Source organism: Ambystoma mexicanum, chromosome 10, assembly GCF_040938575.1.
Source record: "Ambystoma mexicanum isolate Mex_15411 chromosome 10, UKY_AmexF1_1, whole genome shotgun sequence".
In the NCBI taxonomy this organism is placed as follows: Eukaryota; Metazoa; Chordata; class Amphibia; order Caudata; family Ambystomatidae; genus Ambystoma; species Ambystoma mexicanum.
In genome coordinates, this window is record NC_090932.1 from 1,097,766,339 (window position 1) to 1,097,788,835 (window position 22,497).

Below are 22,497 nucleotides of genomic sequence, written 5' to 3' on the forward strand. Positions count from 1 at the left end.
CTGGGCGATAAACTCTCCTATCCGTCAAAGGCTCCCTATTGTTGATTGCGGCCATTTCTAAAGAAGCCAATGCAGACATTTCACAAAATCCAATACCCAGATACAAGTGCATTTGTGCAACCATTGCTACTCTGGCAGCCCAGCCTTTTGGTTTCACCAGCTTCCTCCCTACCATGGAAACGCCATACTCTCCGGGATCTCCTTTCACCACTGATGTTGGGCTCCACTTCTGAAAAACGCGAGGCCATAAGCAGCCCCAAGAAGGTGCCCTCTTGCTAATGATACACGATTGTGGCCCATAATAGCCTATCACTGTTGCATAGCAATTTCAATTGTATACGCATGCGCGAGCCGCATCGAGGCTAGCGCATGCGCAGAGAATATTAATGGTGGTGCGCCGGCAGTTCGCGCTGGCTACCGGAGCAGACACACGTCTCCGGCGTCCACTCTCTGTATGCCTGCATGCATGCGTGTGTGTGTGTGCGAGCGAGGCCCCGGCACGCCCTACGGCCCATAACACTGGCGACGAGGGCGGACACGGAGCCATCCTTCGCTCCGACGGCATCGGAGTGAAGGAACGCTGCTGCGTGTGTATCGATCGGATACACACAGACCCACGTGCACGGCCGGCGGCCATTTTCTTTTTCTCTTCTCTACACGCGGAGTGCAGTGGTTGCGGTCCGAGAGGGTGCTCGTGCGCCATCTGCCTCCTGCACTGCTCCAGAGAAATTTTTGGAACCACCACAGCCCAGATACCACAGGGTTGTGGTAAAGACAAGAAACAGAGTGTGATTGCACTCTGAAGACCACCAGTTACCTCGGCTCTTACCAGACAAGGACCACTGTGAGTACACTATGGGGGAAGAAGGAGAGGAAGAAGAAAATGCTGTCACCCCAATACCTCGCACAATGCACAGTAATCTAGCTCCTATGCCTGAATTTGACACCACGGGCCCCCCATCCAAGTTAGGGCCGAAGTGGATCACATGGGTTAAGAAGCTGGAAATGTTTTTTAGAGCCTCGAGGGAAACGGAACATGAGGCGAAGATTGCCATCATGGTCTATTCTGCAGGGACCGAGGTTCAACGCATTTATGACACTCTCAATATTCCAGCAGCAAATTATGATGCGGTCAAGCAAGCCTTCCATGACCACTTCCTTCCTATGGCGAATGTTGACTTTGACAGGTTTGTCATGGGCGCGGAGAAACAATTGGAAGAGGAATCACTGGACCAGTTTTGCGCTCGTCCGAGACAACTAGCGAGCTCCTGCAGATGGGCCAACGAGGAAGAAATGGTTCGTAACCAACTGCTGCAAGGTTGCTGCACAGGTAAACTGAGGAGACAAGTGCTAAGAGAGCCTGGACTGACTCTGCAGCAAATTCTGGACATGGGGAGAGCGTACGAACTGGCGGAGGCAAGAGGGGCGAAAATGGACGCTGCTACACACTCCAGGAAGGAGGAAGAGGCATACGCTATTGGACGCTCAGCCATGGGGAAGGCAAGATGGACACCAAAGAGAAGTGAAGGGCCCACGACGCAAGGGAATGTCTCATCGTGTTCATACTGTGGATACGATCTGCCGCATGCGGGAGAGTGCCCAGCAAAGGCAAGGACCTGTGGTCGATGCGGCACACCGGGACACTATGCGAGAGTGTGCAGGGCAACAACGCCAGTTACGGTCTTGAGAGGACCAGAGAGTCGGCAGGGGTGTCGCTGAAAGAGTAAGGGGCGTGTCCTCTTTCGAACAAGGCATGCAAGATCTCAATACCGCGGAAGAGGAGGAGGAAGATGAAGAAATATTTTTCAATTTCAAGCATTGCGCAAGGCCCTGGGGACCGTCGACAACACAAATGCACCGTCAACATTAGCGAGGTGCCAACTCCGGTCCTCATAGATACTGGGGCGTCCGTCTGCATACTTGCAACAAAACATTACAATGCTCTTCCTGGCCCACCAAGGCTGACGAATTCCACAGTGCGAATCTACGCATTCGGAAGGGACACACCTCTTCCCATCCAAGGAGTGTTTGTGGCCCCGGTCTCTCATGGTCAAAACAGAATAAAGGCGAGGTTTTTCGTCACCAGCGTAAGCCCCCACTCCCGCCTAAGCTGTGCCGCGTCAGAAGCGCTCAACATTGTACACTTCACTGTTGCTGTGTACTTCACAGATCTGGACCGCCTACTACAGCGTTTTGAGAAGATATTCACTGGCATCGGAAAGCTCAAGGCAGAGCCCATATGGTTGCACATAGATGAGTCTGTGAGGCCGACTGCGCTTAAACATCGGCGTATCCCTTTTCATCTCAGGGGACAAGTGGTGAAAGAACTACAGTCACTGGACAAGGACATTATCGAGAGGGTAGATGGACCCACTCCCTGGGTCTCGCCAATTGTGGTAGCCCCGAAGCCGAAACAACCAGGGGCAGTACGCATCTGCATAGATATGAGGCTGCCCAATGTAGCGATCAAACGAGAACGCCATCTCACACCAACCCTAGATGACATTGTAGGAGAGCTCCAGGGAGCCAGGATCTTCTCGAAGCTAGACCTGAGGTCAGGCTACCACCAGTTGGAACTCCACCCCGAGTCCAGGTATATTACGACCTTTACGACCCATGAGGGGTTGTATCAATACAAAAGACTTAGCTTCGGGATCTCGTCCGCAGCAGAGGTCTTTCAGAATGCCATCAGGGGGGCACTATCAGGACTAAAAGGGGTCATCAACATGTCAGATGACATCCTAGTGTTTGCAAAATCAGAAGCGGAACACCTGAAGCGCCTCGAGCATACCCTGGAGAGACTGTGCAGTGTCGGTTTAACCCTACATAAGGAGAAATGCGAATTTCTGAAGGACAGGCTTGAATTTTTCGGATTTATATTTCACGCTGGAGGGATTTCCCCGGATCCGGAGAAGGTGAAAGACATCAGAGATGCATCCCCACCAGCGCCCCCAGCCGAAGTAAGAAGTTTCTTAGGGATGGTCAATTATTGTGGCCGCTTTATCCGAGATCTAGCCTCCCTATCGGAACCACTGAGGGCGCTCAACAGAAATGATGTGGCATGGACATGGACAGGGAAGGAACAAAGAGCGTTCACCGCCATTAAAAAATGCCCTGACCGACACAGAGAGGCGTTACTCCCAAATAGAGCGAGAAGCCTTGGCCATACTGTGGGGGTGTAAACATTTCAGAATCTACATTCTGGGGAAGCCAGTTGTGGTGGTAACTGACCACAAACCCCTCATCCCCATACTGTCTGGAACATCGTCCAAACCACCTCCGCGCATAGAAAGGTGGATGTTGGCCCTCATGGAATATGGGGTCAAATTGCTATATCGACCAGGGACACACAACCCGGCGGATTACCTGTCGCGCCATCCGGGCACCGGGAGGCCCAGGGACTCACTGGAGGTGGCGGACTGCGTGGAAGCTGTACATCTAGTTGTGGAGGCAGCACTGCCTGTAGCCCTGACGCGTCAGGAAATTGCAGATGAGTCCAATAACAACGAAGCGTTCCGGAAAATAAAAGATGCGGTGGACACAGGGGAATGGCGGGAGGTCCTCCTTAACAACTCCCGGAGGACCGCGGAAGCTCAAAGAGATCTACAAGCACTCTGGAAGGGCGCCACGAATTGTCGGTGGCGGATGATGGAATACTGCTAAGAGGGCACCAGATCGTAATACCAGGAGTGCTGGTTGAGAAAGTCCTACAGCTAGCCCACAAGGGACATCAAGGAATGCCAAGATGAATGCTCGGCTCAGATTGAAAGTTTGGTTTCCAGATATGGAAGGAAGGGTGGAGAAATTTGTGAAGGACTGTATCCCATGTCAAGCCGCCAGCCCTGTGGAGAAGGCGCCACCCATTCAGGCCATGGAGAGGAGTGACCGCCCATGGGGACAGTTCACGCGGACTTCGGGTCCACGGGCCGAGGCTTATACTTTCTGGTGGTGACAGACCAGTGGTCACGATACCCAGAGGTGGAATTGGTCGAATCCACATGCAGCGACCACACCATTCTGGCCATGGACAAAATATTCGCCACACATGGGTTCCCTCTCGAAATTTGCTCGGACAACGGGTCACCGTTTCAGGGCCAGCGTTTTGCTCAATACTGCGAGGACAGGGGGATAAAGCATTGCAAAATAACACTGTTATGCCCGAGAGCAAATGGCGAGGTGGAGCGATTTATGCGAATGCTCAACAAAGTGTTCCGCATATCGGTGAATGGGAGAGAAGATCTCAGGCGAAATCTGGTCGAGTTCCTCAGAAAATATCGCACAACCCCACATCAGTCCACCGGAGTGGCCCCCGCAGAGGCCCTTTTCAAAAGAATACCAAGAGGCCTACTACCCGAAGTGGAAGGGAGGACACCAGGAGAGATCGACAAGTGCGCACAGCGAGGGCCACTCTGAATGAGAAAGAGACCGCACGGCGGAGACTACCCGAGAGGGCGATCGCAATAGGGGACACCATGCTGGTGTGCAACAGGAAGCCAGAGGGGAAGCTATCACTGCCATATGAGCCACAACCATTGGGCGTGACCCACGTCAAAGGGTCGATGGTCACGGCCGCCAATGCAAGAGGGACTGTGACCAGAAATGTTTCGTTCTTCAAGCGCATAGAACCTGAAACCCCTGGAGCAGCCGTTAGAGATGATCCCGACCCGAGTACGGGAGTGCCGGTGGAAGATGATGGGCCGCCAGAGGCTCCGGCGGCACCCGAGGACCCCGACGCCGGAGCACACAGGTACCCGTGCCGGGCGGGGCGCAAGCCACCGCTGAGGTTCAAAGACTTCATCATGGACCCTACCTCTTAATTAAGGCAGAGGTATTGTGAACGTTATGATGGGCCCGTTGGCCCCCATGTTTGAAAATGTTGTTTTGTTTTGAGGGGAAAAGGAGGGATGTTGCGTAGCAATTTCAATTGTATACGCATGCGCGAGGCGCATCGAGGCTCGCGCATGCGCAGAGAATATTAAAGGCGGTGCACCGGCAGTTCGCGCCGGCGACCGGAGCAGACACACGTCTCCGGCGTCCACTCTCTGTATGCCTGCATGCATGCGTGTGTGTGTGTGCGAGCGAGGCCCCGGCACGCCCTAAGGCCCATAACAATCACGAGCACAGCTGCCCGCTTACAATAACTATACAATCTATGCTGCACATTCGAGTACAACAACACTCATATTTGTCTGAAATTTCCTATTGGACACAATCTTGTGGAATACACGTGAGACCCACGAGCGATGGTCTTATGCACCGATCATTTCTTGACGGTTTTGTGACATTTTTGGACCATGTATAGGTGGATTTGCCAGTGTTACCAGCACCGCTAATACCAGTGCCAGTAATACTTGCTATATTTCCTGGTGTGAAGGCGGAATTACATCCAGCTCTTGGCTGGGGTTAATGCCGGCCACCTCAATGTCAAACTTGGAGTTTGCTGGTGCAGAAACGTGCCGGTGAACGGAATTACCGGCACGTTATTTCCACCCCAGAAAACTCAGAATGAGGCCCATTAAAAAAGGGTTAAGGTTGATCTAACAAAATAAAGTCTACAAAGAGTGGGAATAACGATGTTGAGGTGCAATCCCTCACCAGTGGTGAATCACTTAATTTGGGGGCCCCCCTGCTAGCCATGCTGAGCCCCTCCACCCCCCAACTCACACCACACTCTGGCCCGCATTGATTACAAAAATTGGCTAAAAGGCCAGAGCATTTCCAATTGTTTTGTAGGGTAACACCAAGACAAAAATCCAATACATGCAAGTCACCAACAGTGCACAGGAACATTAATGCTTTAATGAATGTAATGCTTTACAATTTAAAATACCACGCCACAGTGAAAACATGTACAACTGGCTGCTTAATGTAGACCAATCTAGAAATGCAGTAACATTTTACAGTAAAGCATGTCAGACCACATTTAGACATACCTAGACTGGTGGCACCAAAATACGCGTTGAAGCAATATCACTCTTCATGGTTATTTTATCACAGGTGCTCAGAAAAATATACAATGCCGCAGTAAGAAATGGCTAAACTGACAGCACCCAAATGCCAGTCTAGCCAGGCAATTACACTTAGCAGGACTGCTTTATCAGAGATGCACAGTTAAAAAAAAGTCAAGCCAAAGTAAGAAATGATTAGAATGACTGCACCAAAATGCCTCTCTAGCCACTAATACCACATGTCATGCCTGCTTTGCCTGGACATGGATGTCCATTATGATTTATCAAACAATACCCACCCCAACCCGCCCCTCACACATCCCCTTTCCCTCACACCCCCGCCCAACCCCAAAATCAGCTTCTCGACCCAGAAAAACCTCCACGTCCCTTTTCCTTGTCCGAGTGCTTACGTATAAGCTTCTTGCCGCAACGGTAAGTACTGGGATGAGGAACAATGGGAATAGAGTAATGAAGGTTCCAAGTGACAAAGCCAGGCATTACCTCCTTGTCCCTCTACCTCCTCCCAGTACTTGTGTATGAGGCAAAGTGCCTCATACACAAGTACTGGGACGAGGAAGAATACGGATATGAGTAATGTAGATTACCAATAAGTAACCAAGGGATTAAAAACAAGTAGTGGCAAAACAATATTGAGCTGACTGGGCTTCAGCTCTTCTCCTGACCCCCCAAACCCCAAAAGTTTGGGCTATGTTGACTCGACCTGGCTGACCTACAGAGCCGTTACCAGGCAGAACAGGACACAGATGTTAAACAGCATCTGGGTTTCACTGTTAACAAAGACTGGGGAATTACTAACAAAGCATTTCACTGTTGCTACCTGCATTCCAATGCATAATTCTTTAGGCAATTGAAATCTTGATGTGGGTTTACTTGCATGCCAGGGAAGTGATTGGATGGGTTTAGAGGGGACAGGAGATCGCTTATTCTCACAGAAGTCCATAAGTGGGGGCTTTCGGACCTAAAGGAGAGAGTTAACTGCTTGTAACATTGAAGCTGCCCTAGAATAGTCTCATTAGAATGCATAAACGAGTTAGATGCCCCCACACAAATAAGTTTGCCCCTTGCCACTGCCCGTGAAGTTATCACCTCTCCCTGAATACCAGCACACACACCATTCACCATACACACACACACGCACACACACAGCCAACCATACATTTAAGTATGCACCCTTTCACTATACAGACACACCCAGGCAGCCACCTATACATTTAAGTGTGCACCTTTCACCATACAGGCACACCCAGGCAGCCACCCATACATTTAAGTGTTCATCCTTTCACAATATAGGCACACACACCCAGGCAGCCACCCATACATTTAAGTTTGCGCTCTTTCACCATACACTCACACAGGCAGCCACCTATACATGTAAGTGTGCACCCTTTCACCATACACTCAGACAGGAAGCTAACTTTACATTTAAGTGTGTACCCTTTCATCATTCAGGCACACCCAGGCAGCCACCCATACATTTAAGTGTACACCCTTTCACCATATACTCGACAGGCACACCCAGCCACCCATACTTTTAATTGTGCATCCTTTCACCGTACACTCACACAGGCAGCAGCCGATACATTTAAGTGTGCACCCTTTCACCATACACTCACACAGGCACACGTCATATGGTTGATGGGAGACTTTTAATTCAAAAAGAAATTGTTTCTTTTTGAAGTCACTCTGGCTTCATAAAGAAATGATTTCCTTTATGGACCGAACCATAATTTTTTAAAACACATTTTTGTTTTACAATTGTTCATTTATAACGCGCTTAATACCAACAAGTGGTTTCTAAGCGCGGTCCAGGATTCGAATCTGTGTTGCGCTGAGTTGTCTTGCTTCCAAGACTAATACGTTGCCACTGAGCTATTTCTTTTTTTTTAAGTAGAGCTTCCCCCAACCCATGATATGGAGGCAGAGGATTCCATGTTATGGGGTTGGGGGAGCCCTCAGACTTCAAAATTAAATAGTTTATTTTTGTAGTCACCCTGCCTTCATAAAGAAAACATTTCTTTAAAAAGGCAGATTGAGAAAAATGAAAAAAAAGTTTTTAATTATGTCCTCTCCCAGGACATGTCGTGGCGGAGCCCCCGCACTGCTGCAACTCCAGGGGCCGTTACTACGTCAGTGTCCCTCACTGGCCTTCACTGTACAACACTACGAATTTAACCATGAAACGCTGAGTATAAACACTCCGTTCATACCACTACAAATCCAAACTTAACTCTCACTTAAACTATGGTATTGATATAACCTGCCTAATACTTGACAAGACTTCAAGCAAAGTTATTTTCTGAAACTCCATAAATGATTCCATTTAACCTTAACAATAAATTAAACAACAAAAAAAACATTATGTTGGGTCTGGGCATGTTCACAGCCCAGCCTCCCCTCCCAGTCACTCCTCTTCCAAAACTATGGCCCAATTGAGGCCTTTGTCGTCCAATGGAATAACAGAAGTCACAGCTAGTTTATCTTTTCATCCAAATCTTGACGCTGCGGAAAGAAGTATATATATGAATTGGTTTTAAATACTTTGTTAGCATGAGTGTTGAAATACACAGCAAGCCACATGTCCATTATGTACTTAAGGAATCAAGCATAGAACCCCTTTTATCACAAACATGTTTGTCAAATGTAAACATCTGCAGTGATTCTTATGTTTCCAAAACGTTCTCTGACTGTTTCCATAACAGTCATGAAACCTCATTGTTGCTATTTGGTCCATCCCCTTTCTCGCATTTGTATTTTGAAATAATACAACATGAGTGCATCAGACTGTGCATCTAGAAATGATAACCTTCTCTAAGAAATGTAATACATAGTTATTCTGTGTTTTGATAATGTGCTTTGCTGAGTAAAATAAGTGTAAATTCTTAATACAACTACAATATCTACTAGAAGTGATCATTATAAATGAACACTGTTGGCTTCATTCCAACTGTGCCGGTCCGGTAACAACAGTGCCTGTAAGCCTACCGACACCGTTGTTACCAGACCGGCACAGTACGACTCTGCCCGCAGCGTTTCACGGAAGCACCAGTACCGCTATTAACGGTGCCTGTGCTTCTGTGGTCCCCATTCCCATTGAGTTCTATGGGACTCAAATGGGAAAGGGGATTTACCGGCACCTGACTTCACGGAACGGCGGGGTTGAAATCCCCCGGTGTTACCGGCAAGCCAGGCGCCAGTAAATATTGCAAGTTCAGCGGCAACCCGCCGGTAGCACCGTCAGGGTTACCGACAGACTTGTAATGAGGCTCTGTATCATTTTAAAGAGAGACACCATACAATGCAGGTACAGTTAAATCATTTAATTTTTAAAGACAACATTTTGTCTCCCACGATGCCTTTCATTCTTGGAGAGGGTCAAACTCAGATTAAAACCAATAATGAGCATTACATGATTTCCAGCCAGTGATTGCACAAACACTTATAATTAATAAGAATACAATGAGAATAACCAGCGGTTTTACACCCTGTGGACTGGTCCCCTAGACCCTTACAAGGTGTATCAGGCCCCCAGCACCTCCTGCATAGCCTATCCGCATCTCCCTTCGTCCCCCGTACGTGCAATGCACCCTTAAGACGAGGGAGCTATTGCTGCAGGAAACACAAGATGACAATGTATGTCTCCAAATAGCAGGCCAGTCCCCAGGTCAGGGGATGTCTCTGTCACTGCTGTTTTTATTTTACTTAAAAACATAACAAAAACACAGCACCTCCACTTCCCCATCAAGAGATTTGTGCTTTGTTTCCCTAGTCACGCTTGTGACAAAATGGCTATTGCTCTGCAAGAATGCAGGGATGATCGGTGAATAAAGCTCCTGCTCAGCCCTAACACCACTGCTAAACCAGCAGCAATACCAATCATCAAGATGAAACAGGAACAGACCGACAGGTATACCTCCTTTCCCTCTTTAAGGTAGCCTAGGGCAGGCAGTTCCAAATAAAGAAAGTCCAACCAAGATTCTACCTAAATAGGTTGCTTTAATTAAACTAACAATACACACAAATAAAAACATTAATGACCCACCCCTTAAGTGAAAAAACAGAGTATGAAGATTTTGGAATAAAGGGGTACTGTGGGTTTGAAGATATGGGTAGCAAGGTAAACAGTTTCAGCAGCAAATGTTCCAGTTCAATGTATTGTCCTATAAGGTAAGGAGTGTGTTCTTAAATGTCACTCTAGCCCTTTAAAGTAGACCAGGATGACTGAAACACTATCATCACTTGTATTCTTGATTTCCAGTTCTTTTGGTGTTGAACCTGGGGGCTTTTGATGCCGAGTTGGGGAGTCGAGACTACTGTGCAGTTCTGCACCCGTGACTGATTGCGGGTTAAACACACTGTAATAGCAGGAGGTTTTGGTTCGGCGATGCTGGAAGACCTGCCTTTGTTGTTGGGCAGGCTCAACAGGCTCAATACAGCATTGTGGTAGTACAGTAGGGACGGCTTGGGGTCTGAAGAAGCTGTCAGCCCGGCATGTGGTTTATTGTTGGGGAACCGAGAAGACTCAGTGGTTCTTGGCTGTGGAGACAGCAGAGGATTTGTGTCGAGCAAAGCTTGGAGATGCTTGAGGCGGTCAGTCTGCAAGGTCAAAATGACCTTGGCGGTTCTCCTGTAGCAGCTCGGACAGAATCGAAGGTGTCCAAACCAGCGTCAAAGAAGTTTGGAGAGTCAGGGAGAGGCAGGGGTCACTTCTCGGTTCTTGGTTGCTGTGCCATTCTGTTCATTGTCCCCAGGGGAATGATAAGTCCTTTCCTCTTCACTTACAATGCAGTAAGTTCTGAAAGAGCACTTGCAGGGATCTGTCACCTTAATTGACCTCTGTAACTTTAACCCCTCTGACTTCTACGACACCCGCGCCTCCTCCCTACCCCCTCTCTCCCACTTTTCTTCTCTCTCTGCAAATGACGCTCTATCTACTCTATCCTCTTCCCTCTCTTCCAGTCTTGACCAACTATACCCTCTAACCCCTTTTCGCCCCTCCCGCAAACCCGCCCAACCCTGGCTTTCCTCACATCTTCTATCCATGCGCCACCTGCTCCGACGACTTAAAAGACGCTGGCTCAAACACCGTTCACCAGCCAACCAAGCCTTATTCTGCTCTTACCACTCCCTCTACGACGCTTGCATCAGGTCAGCCAAACAATCCTACTTCCCTAACCTCCTCCATTCTCAATCCTCCCACCCCCGCCGATTCTTCCAAACCTTAACTCACCTTCTCTCTCCTCCTACCCCTGACCACTACGTTGCCTCTCCTCTTTCACCCTCTGACTTTGCCGACTTCTTCGGCTCTATGATACTCACCTTACGCCAGAACATTCTAAGTTCCCTCTCTTTTTCTCCCCCTTCCCCATCTCCCACTACCCCACCCTCCTACTTGTCTAACTTCACTCCAGTCTCTCACTCTGTTTCCCTCGTCCTGTCCAAAACTCACCCTACTGCTGCCCCCTCTGACCCTATCCCCACCCCTCTGATTCCCAAAATGTACCCTCTCCTTATACCTTATCTCACTTCCTTCTTCAACATCTGTCTCAATACCGCTACCTTTCCTTCAGCCTTCATACATGCTACCATCATCCCTATCCTGAAAAAACCCTCCACTAACCCCCTCTTGGCTTCCAACGTTTGCCCCATCTCTCTTTTGCCCTTCCTCTCTAAACTCCTGGAACGCCTCATCTACTCCCAACTCTCTGCATTTATCTCCAATCTCTCTCCCCCCCCCCACTCAGTCTGGGTTTCGTCCCAAACATTCTACTGAAACTGCTCTCATCTCTGTTCTTAACTCCCTCCTCACCGCTCGCTACTCCAAACACACTTCCGTTCTCATCCTCCTTGACCTCCCAGCCGCCTTTAATACCGTTGATCACCCCTTACTCCTAGACACTCTTTCCTCCTTTGGTCTCAAAGGCTCTGTCCTCAACTGGTTCTCCTTCTACCTAGCCAATCGCTCCTTTGCCATCTCTTGGGGTGGCCGCACCTCCCCTACCCACTCCCTCCACTTCGGCGCTCTCCAAAGTTCTGTGCGCGGCCCCTTTCTCTTCTCACTATATACCTCCTTCATAGCCCCTATCATCTCTTCCTTCGGTATCTCCCACCACTTCTATGCCGATGACATCCAACTCGTCCTCTCCTTCTCTTCCTTCACTCCTGACATCCACCATCAACTCTCTTCTTATCTCACTGCTATCAAATCCTGGATATCCTCCCACTTTCTCAGCCTAAATACTGACAAACCGTTATTCCTTTCTGCCAACACACTCCCCCCCTGCCGCCTTCCTTCCATCCTCTTTCCCCCTGCACAACTCCCCATCTCTGTCTCTACCCGCAATCTCGGCCTCCACTTCGACTCCAATCTCTCCTTTACTCACCACATCTCTCTCACTTCCCGTGCTTGTCGCTTCTATCTCTATAACGTTTGCAAAATGTGATCTTCCCTCACCTTTCACGCCCCCAAACTCCTAATTTCCTCCCTCATCTTTTCTCGTCTCTTCTACTGTTCAGCTTTCCTCTTTGGCCTCCCAGCCTCACATCTAGCCCCCCCTTAAATCCCTATACCATTCTGCTATCCGTACTCTCTGTTCCCTCTCTCCCCAATACTCCATCTCCTCTTCTCTCTCCTCACTTGGTTGGCTCTCCTTTCACTCCCAACTCAAATTCAACTTCCTCTGTCTCGTCTTCAAATCTCTTCATGATCTTGCCCCTCCCTACCTGACCCCCCTTCTCATTCTACTCCCCTTCTTGCCCCCCGTTCTGCTGATCACTTCCTACTCACTGTCCCACTTGCACCATGCGTCCCTTCCCACTTCTGCTCCTTCCAGCTCCTTGCCCTTCGCCACTGGAATTCTCTCCCTCTCGCTATCCGCTCCATCTCATCCTACTCATCTTTCCGCTCCTCCTTAAAATCCCACCTACTCCAACCTCCTTCCTGACAACTCTCTCCCACTTCTCATCTGCTTTATCCTACTACACAGGTTGTATTCCAATGATCTCAGCAAATTGTTTTGTATATTGTTCTTGGTTCCTTGGCTCATGTTATGTATTATATTGCTTCTTTTGTATTCTTGTTGTTTCATGTAAAGCGCTTTGCCTTAAAGCGCTATATAGGTTTTAATAAATACAAATACAAATTGAGCAGGTTCTTGGGTAGCCGTGGTCACAACTACCTTGTCCAGCCAGCAGATCCCCCCCAAATGTTTCTCAGGGATGGTTAAGGGAAATGGCTTTTCCTTCTCTTGGAAGTTTCTGTCTTCATCTATATGACAGAGGGCTTCGGAGCAGACTGTACTGCCAACATAGTTCCAGATGAACACCTTTTTTCAGATTTCCAAAGATTATTCAACGGGGTTGGGGGTTGTCTCACCCATTAAATAGGTAATCCTCTTCCGCATACTGGTTCCCTGCTAGCCTTCTATAAGGGACCAATCCTGGTTGATGTTTCAGAATATTCTGGAGATGTCATACACAGAGTGTTTTGTCTGCAGGAATTGGGGAGGGGGATACAAAGATGTTGGTAGTCTTGGGCAAACCCAAGATGGTGGGACCTTTCTGTAGACTGATGCTTCTCTCCTGGCGACTCTAAATGTCTCATTCTCCTGTCCGTCTACATCACAGTGTCTCTGTTAATTACCACTCTGGTGTGACTTTGTTTGGCCTGCCGGACCCAACCCTTTAAAGCACTGGACCTCCCCTGCCTCCTGGAGGCCGTTACAGTCATCCTGAAAGGTGGCAAACCTTTCCCAGGGAAGACAAAGGCCCTAATTACAGGTTTGCCGGTCTGGGAAATATGCTGGTAAGTCTGTGACTGCCACTTTTCCCGGACTGGCAAACTACAGGCTTGCTGGTGTGGATTTGCTGATCTACTTCCAGTCAGGAGCTGGAGGTAAATCAGGCCCCACTGGAAAAAAACAGTCTGTATTTCTTGCACCGGTATTAACAGTGCCGGAGATACCAGCAATCCCCTCCATGGAGTCCTATTGAACTCCATACAATGGGGATTTACCGTCCTTTCCGTCACCTCTAATATCCCAGTAATTCTGTCATGGGTATCAGGCAGGTAGTTGGGGCAAGCTGGGTGGAGACTTGGCAGGCCTGGCATAGGCACACAAAGAACCCATAACAAATCCCTCCTTTCATTCTTTCCTAGTGTTTGTAGTAACTTCCTGGTTACCACTTCCTGTTGCCAAACAGGAAGTGCATGATAACTCATGAGTTCTGTAGTGTTTGGGTGTGGCTGGCTATATAAGCCACACCCAAGATTCTTCCAGTGCTTCGTGTTGCTTACTGGGAGTTGTATCAGCAACACACTTGCCGTGCTCTGGATCAGCCAGCATCTGCTTACCTGCTCCGGATCATCCTGTTTCTGCTTACCTGCTCCGGATCATCCTGCTTCTGCTTACCTGCTCCGGATCATTCTACTTCTGCTTACTCGCTCTGGATCATTCAGCTTCAGTTTACCTGGTTCTTACTCCACGCCGCAGCTATCTCCAGTCAAGAGGGGACTTCTACACCGGCACCTGTAAGAACAAAGAAGAACAGTGTTAACATGCGCACATCAGTAACGCTGCGCATACTCACCAAATCTTCCCGCGTCACTGGAATCCAGGTTAGTTGCACGAGCGCACAAACCCTGTAAGAAAGAAGAGACATTATTCATTGCACTCGCTCCAATAACGCGGACACTTATTTCACTGCGCTCTCTCTCTACGCGGTGCATACTTACCAAAAGCCCCTGTGCAAACTTACCTAACCACCAAGTCTCCAGTAGCGCTGAACCCGGACTCGAGGCGCTAATACCACATAATTTCTCCTGCAGGGGAAACGGAGACACATTACCAGGCGTGCTCTAATTGAAGGCGCTGCGCAAAACTACCAGCAGCTAGCTTCTACACGCAGCGCTAATCACCCACAAAAATACCGGCAAACAATGACAACATGGACAATTTTGGACACTCAACATTCTCCATGCAACGTTCACTTGTGGGGAGGACTTTCTAGCCAGTGAAGAAACTGGCGCCCTGGAACTCTCAGCCTCGCTTTGAAGACATAAAACAGCGATTGGCATCTGAACTCAGCCTACAGACAGTGGCACCAATCACATGAGTGAATCGCACCCCTGCCAATGCAGGATAGAGTGCACACCCTACTAAAGATCAAGGTATTCCTCCGGGTGAAACAGGGGAAGTGAAGACTCGGGGTCAAGGGAGGCTTGTCAATCGCTCCTGCAGAGACACAGGTGAGTGTGACAAATTCCGGGATATCAGGTGGCAGAAATGGTAGGTCAGTTTGCTGGTATCCCGTCGGAATTACCGGCGGGAAAACAGCAAACTTTTAATAAGGAGCGAAGACTTTTTTTGGAGCACAGGCCTACTGGTTTGTTTTGGGTGGAACTTAGTCCCAGATGGCGTATACACAGAGGACCCTGACTGGAAGGCTACTGTGAAAAAAGCTAACAACTTGTCATTGTGTATTCCCAGAGACCACCTGTCATAATCAGACATGGCTTATATTTTGATTTGTCACCTCCCACAAGTTTCTGGAAGCACACAATTATTAGATTTTATTTAGGAACAGGACTACTCATGGATAAAGGCAGATCCTGGCTGTTGGAGATTTGTGCTCCATCATTCCGTTTGCAAGAATGCACATGGTACTTTGTAATGCCATTTTGACAAACTAAAAGTCAGCTGCTGAGAAGTGTCAGTAGACAAGCCCAGAAATGGTTTACTGTGATTGTCAGCATGTAGGTATTATGATGGGGGTCAGATTAGCAGACCTCCCTTTCGGTGACAATTCTACCCACAAAACTTTATTGAAAGAATCAAAAAAAGTTCAGGTTTTTCTGCTCTCAAGGATGGCATTCCGTCACAATGCTGCTGACTGCAATGGCTGGGGTGGCTCTAGCAAACACACACCTGACAAAGTGACTCTGAGAGAGAGAAACAGAGAGAGGGACAGAGAAAGACATAAAGAGCCACACTATTCCCCCTTTGCACTGTGCTCTTTCTGAAGATGTACCCTTCACACACTTTTGGAGCTGAGTCTGAGTATTCCATGCTCTGCCAGAAGTATTTTACATCTGTGCTCCTGAAGAAGGGCACTCACCCTTTGCTTTCCTGGAGGTAAGTGGCATGTTTGTGCTGCCCTTGGTTGATTTACATTTTGCTGTTTATCTGGATGAATTTACAGACACAAGCTGTACTCCTGGGCATGTTTGAGATGGGAACCAGAACAGAGTGCTGTTTTTATACTTTTGGGTGTCTGGGAGGCCTTATCCAGGGTAATCAGGGTCAAGGGTAGTACTTGTTCTGCACTTCTCCACTAGAATGATTACCACAAGGCACATGCAGGAACAGCTGCTTTCAGTGAACAGAATCCTGGTCCAGTGTGCAGGCAGCAGGCATGGACTTGGACCACACAGCAGTTTGATCCCAAATATGCCCCTGTGTATGGTTTGGGGACAGGTGCTTCCCTCATCCTTGAAAGTTTCTGATATTCCCTTCTCTGGCTTTGGACTTTGGAGCAGGCTGTACTCCCAACCAGTCTCCAGGTGAATCGTCTTCAGTAGTAGAAAGGTGAATCCACTAAGGGTAGGATCTCCCCCTTCCTATAGGAACAATGCTTCAGTGGATTGGTCCACAACAAGACTGTTATCATTGATCCAATCCTGTCTGCTGTAAAAAGGGTCCTTTGCCTGCTCTTTTCATACTCAGTGTGACTTGTCTGCAAGAAGTGGGTAGGAGCAGAGACATATTTATGGGAGGCCAATAGGGGCACTTGACCCGGGCCCCCACCTTGGAGGGGGGGTCCCATAAGGCTGTACTATCTTTAGAAACCAGTTCCCATCGCTGAGCAAACATAAATAGCACACGTTAGGCTGCTGCTGAGGTTGAACCTATTGCCTGTCATTTGTTGACAAGAACATTCTGTTCTGATTAATTCACCCTGTAATGCTTCCTTTGTTCATTGTGTATACATAGTTTGTGCGTCCACAATAGCACAGCTCCTGTAGCATTTTTATCTTTCTGTTGATCATGTGCAACAGCCAAAGTTGAAATTACAAAATCAAATTTCACAAAGGCCGACTCAGCCTTTCCTATGTCTGAAGTTGATAAACCAATATGTCTATGTACTTTGCTTTGTAGCACATCAGTTTCTATTAACAGCACTGTACCTCCACCAGATAACGATTGCTATAAACACAAAAGGCATCAGTATGGTGAAGGTCTTGAAATCAGAAGTCGGTTTCTTGAGACAGGTGGTTGTAAAACCCAGGTAGCCACTCGTAATGATGAGCATGAAGTGTTAATTCAAGAGTGTGAAACCAAGACGTTAATTTGCGTGTCCTGGCTTTGTCAGCAGATGATACAGTCATCCTGGAAAAATCATTTATATAACTGACAGTACTGTGCTGTCGTCTGTGGAAAGGTTTGCCTTATTACATGTTGGTAGCATTGTTTAGCCCATTACCTGATGTTTTTATATAGGTCATTTGAGTGGAAGGGGTTCTACAAAGTAAAAAACGGACCAGATATTGTAGGCCTGTGGCAAGCATCTTTTAAACTCTGCTCTAGTGACACAAACAACGGTTTGCTTTTTTTGTGCAATGCACAGGGTTATCTGCATGTTTATAAATAGATAATTTCACAAGCCTGTGTTTTGGGAATATTTAAAGCTTTAAAATACAAACGAGAAACTCAGATAAAATCTCCTAAGATCACATCAATTAGTATGCTGATACTTAAATACTTTCCTTGATGATGGTGGAAATTAAGGTAGAATCATCCCCATTTTTCACTATACGCCTCTATAAAATGTAGTTTTAAAAGAACTGTCATGTTGGGTTATGTGACTTGTGTACTTTCCAAGTTGCTTGTAGAAAATTAGATTATTTTAGTTCATGGTAAGATCTGGAAAAGAAACTAGCAGAAATTGCAGAATGGGAACGAATCCCAGCGTCACCGCTTAACCAATGTGTGATCCCAGTGACTTGGAGTCTTCAGGTGCTGTGGGTCGGACGAATTATCCCACGGGATTCTAAATTCTTAATAATCTCCATGAGTGACTCCATGGATGCGAGAGTTTCAGATTTCTCCTGCATTCCAGACATCATTGGAGTCTTGGAACCAAGTCACCATCAGCAACCCTCCCGCTCCTAGCACTACTGCCGTTCCGGGCCACAGCATATCAAGCTAGAAAATGTTGCTTTGGTATACCCAAAAAAGTGGGCTTTTGCAAATTCATTGAGGAAACAGCAGACCAGTTATCAGGTGGCCCTGCCCCTTTTCACAGAAACCTACTTCAACAGACCGGCACGCGCATCTGCGCGCGCATCGAAGTTAGCGCTCTAAGTAGTGCTGTTTGCTGTGGGAGACCGCTGGATCACTGTGAACACGGACCTGAACTACAACTTCCACATCCCTTTGCATTGAACATTTATGGTATTACTGCTCTTATAATACCCATACGCTAATATATATGTAGATATATATTTATAATAGCCTATAACAGCGTATTTTTTTATTTATTTAGGTGGCCCCGCCCCTTTTCCCAGAAACCTACTTCAACAGAGCAGCGCGCACATCTGCGCGCGTGCATTGAAGCATGCGCATCGAAGTAGGCGCTCTAAGGAGCGCTGTTTGCTGTTCGCTGCTTCGATGCTTTGTTGTGTTGCTCTAACTATATCAAAAACTGTTCTCGATATTTCACCACGAGAAATCTAAAAAGTCTCACAAGTTGAATACTCCACGGTGAGTTCACATTTTTCTCCTCTTGTGTAGCGTGAAATCCGATGCCCAATCTCCCCTGCCGCCTGTCTGTATACACGTTTGGTACTCATTGTTATGGCCGGGGTTTACGGAGCAAATGTAATGATTTGGGCGCCATGACTATGACAGCAACTACTATTGATTTGCTTGTGTGTCGAGGTCGTACCTCTTACATTGAACCAGCAGATTTAGATGTATTAACTTCGGGTACTGTTGGGGAGGTTATTGATTGCCCAAACCTTCCATCACATGTGGTTATGGTACATGCCACTGAAAAGAGTTTATCATCTACTCCTCTCTCGGCATGGCATCCCTGTGACACGAAATCAATCAGCTATGTAGGGCGTCCCCCAGATGACGTATATGGAAGCTGTTCGGAATCTCCTATGCTTAACCATCTTCCTAGTGACCAGCATGGCATTACCATAAAAAAATGATTGCTTTAGATAACCAGGTGACTCGTGCCATTGGTTCGCTAACGCCCCATGTTTATGGTCCATCAAAAACGCATCACTTGGTAAACTTACAACTACCAGGTGAGCAAAGCTTTGTTAATGAGCCTGATAGAGATTCTCACCAGGACATTAACTACGAACTTCCCCCACCTCGTTTATCATATTCTTCTGACTCAGCTGATGTTTTATTAGGCCCTCTCAAACCAATCTACCAGGGGGTCCTATTGATTCTGTTGAGAAGGAATTGCAATCCCCATGCACTTTTCCAGTGATTGTCAAAATACTTGATTTACTGGATAAGGGACATGATTTGACCCATTTAGAACTAAAGGATGTAAAAGGGATTTTGCACCATCTATGTTAAAAAATGGATAAGATTGAGGGGTTTATCATTGCAACTGACACTATAAGATTGATTAATAGTCAATCCACTCATCTTGCTCCTGCTCAACTCGAAAAGGGAATTCAAGTTGGCCAGGAGGTAGTATCTATCCCTACCCAGCTGCAAGTAGCCCCCCTTCCTAATTCATTTTGCCACTGTATGCATGAAATAAAAGAACCTAAAGCATCAGTTGAGACAATGAACCTCACAATTACTTCCCAATTAGCCAGGTTAGTTCCAGTAGTTGACTCCCTGGATAGTCCCTCGACTTTAGTGAAGGCACTAAATAAGCAGCAGCAGAAAAAGCAAGAGTTTTCCCATTCTGAAGAGAATTTCTCTTTCTTATCACGTCGCGCAAAAAAAATCACACATAAGAGCACTGAAACGAAATGCTAAGAGAAGAAAGGAAGTTATGGTTAAAAAAAAAAGTCTTCCAATAACGTGGTTAACAATCTGGCATCATTGTCAATTGATGGTCCTGATACTTTAGGACAAGAAACAGTGATATTAATCTCCGACGAGGAAAGTTTTGATATACAGCAACTACCAAAAGAAAGTCAGAAAGCACTTGTGCCGACTCCGAGTCTGAAACTAAAATTGCCTACAAAAACGAACAAAATTGAATCTAGTGCTAAAAAGCAATTGGAATTAAAGAAATTGACAAACAACAATCTTATTCCAACTTAGACAGTGGTGAAAATTACCTCGGATATTGCTGAAATAGGAACATCTGGAATTGATGCTAAAGAGATCGAAACAATTTCCCCTCCAAAGGCTAAATTAAATTTAAACAGCTACTTTCCGATCTTGGGAAGAAGCTGTACAACCAGGAAAGATACCATACTCGAACAAGCTTGCTCTAATCATGAGCTTAAAATCACAAGTGTGTCCAATTTATCCATGAAAAAATCCTATAGTGCCGCATGCACCGAGGTACATGAGGCACCATGATGTTCAGGGACTACGTTAAAAATGAATGAGACTGGCAATACTAAGCATTCATGTATGGTAAATGGCAAGGGTAAAGTCACTCAATTAGACATTGTATTAGGGCAATGTTATGCCTAACCCTCACTAATAACAAATGATAAAGGAAACATTTTTCTACCAGCAAAAGAGTCGACCATCGGACCCCTTGCCTCCCCTAAAACGAATCATACAACTGATAGTGAGGCAACAAACATTACTTTTGCTCCTAACCGTATCTCGATAGATGGTCCAGCATTTGCTAGATTTCTACCTGAGAACACTGAGAAGGCTCTAGTGACGTCCCATCAGGACTCACTAGAAACATTGAGGAAAGCACTTCAGGATGGTTTGCTCAATGTTGAAACATTAATGAATGTGTTACCTCCTACTCCATCAAAAATGGTTACGGTGGAAAGGACCCCTCCACCTCCTGTGAAACAGAAAATCTCAGAGAATTCCCAACATGACATATTGGAAATCCTAAGAAAGGCTTTATTTGATGGCTCTTTGAATTTAGAAACACCTCTTAATGCACTACCGTCTGTTCCATCGCAGACGGCAGGAGTAGAAGTTACTTTCCCTACATCAATCGAAGAAAAAAAACATGAGATTCCACCCGATATTGTGAAAAAACCTTACCTCATTGGCCTTGAGGGAGACAGGAATTCAACTGCGGGGAAGCACATTAACTGATCCTTCATTATGGCCTTATTCTCACGTATTCCTCAATTGAGAATGGTGAAATCAGGGGATATTTTGAGAGTATCCATAGCTCAGACTGACAATTGTAGAGCTATATGTTATCTGGGCTCTGAGACTATTCTAAAGTTTCTGTGGTTCAACCGTGAGGAGTTAAAAAACCAAGGATTCAAATTATCAACTTTTGAAATAGAATCAACCGCTAATGACTTCCTGGCATATTCCAGTCCTGCTCTTGCTGAGACCGCAGGGTCTGTTGAAATCGATGAAAAATCTAACCTTAGTGCTGATTGTGACTTGCATGCGTTACTAACTCAGGTAGCTTCGACAAAAGCTATTCCATGGCTGGAACCAATGATTACCGCTATTTTAGGGTCCAAAATCTCGTCTTCTACCTCATAGCAGCCCGAATGTACCTTCTTAAAAGTCCTTTCATGGAATTCATGTGGTTATGTCAATCTCATGGGTTGGTTTTCATCAATTTTGCCTGAGGATCAACCGACGATCTTAATACTACAGGAAACCATGAAAATTAGCTCTTTTTCTATACCAGGATTTACTACGTATTGTATGTCTGCAAGGAAGCCTCTTCAAGGACGGCCGAGCGGGGGCCTCGCAATAGCAGTCAACAATTCGGTCGATCTACACTCAAAGTGGATATGGGAATCAGTGAGCTTATTGGGTGTATTACTGGAGACCTTCTCGACTAAACACCCGCCAATTCTAATAATATCATTATACTGGAATCCCGCCAGTGTCACGATTGATGCTATGTTGGATGAAATTGATGATTGTCTGGAAAATATATCCAGCAAACATCAATCCCTTGAAATTATCATTGTGGGATATTTTAATTGTGATTGTACAGATCCGACTGTATTTGGAGCATCCAAATCCTCCCAAATATCATGTGGAAGGGGTGCGAAATTTAGAGATTTACTTTATGATTGGGACATGGATATGATTGTAAGTGACGATATGAAGTCACACACTACATGGTCATGGGGTTCTAAAGTATCAACGATTGATTTCATATACGCCACTCGAATCCTTGCTTCTCTTTCGTCACCCTTACAGACCAGTTGCATACTAACGAGTGATCACGCACAGATTTCTTGTACGCTGAAAGTGCAATGTAAATGCTTGACCCCTGAGCCAGCTTTGGCTTTAGTAGAGATTGATCGCCCCCAAGTTTCCATTAGATGGAGTCAAGGCCTGTGTCATCAATTTGTTAAGCATGTTTCGCA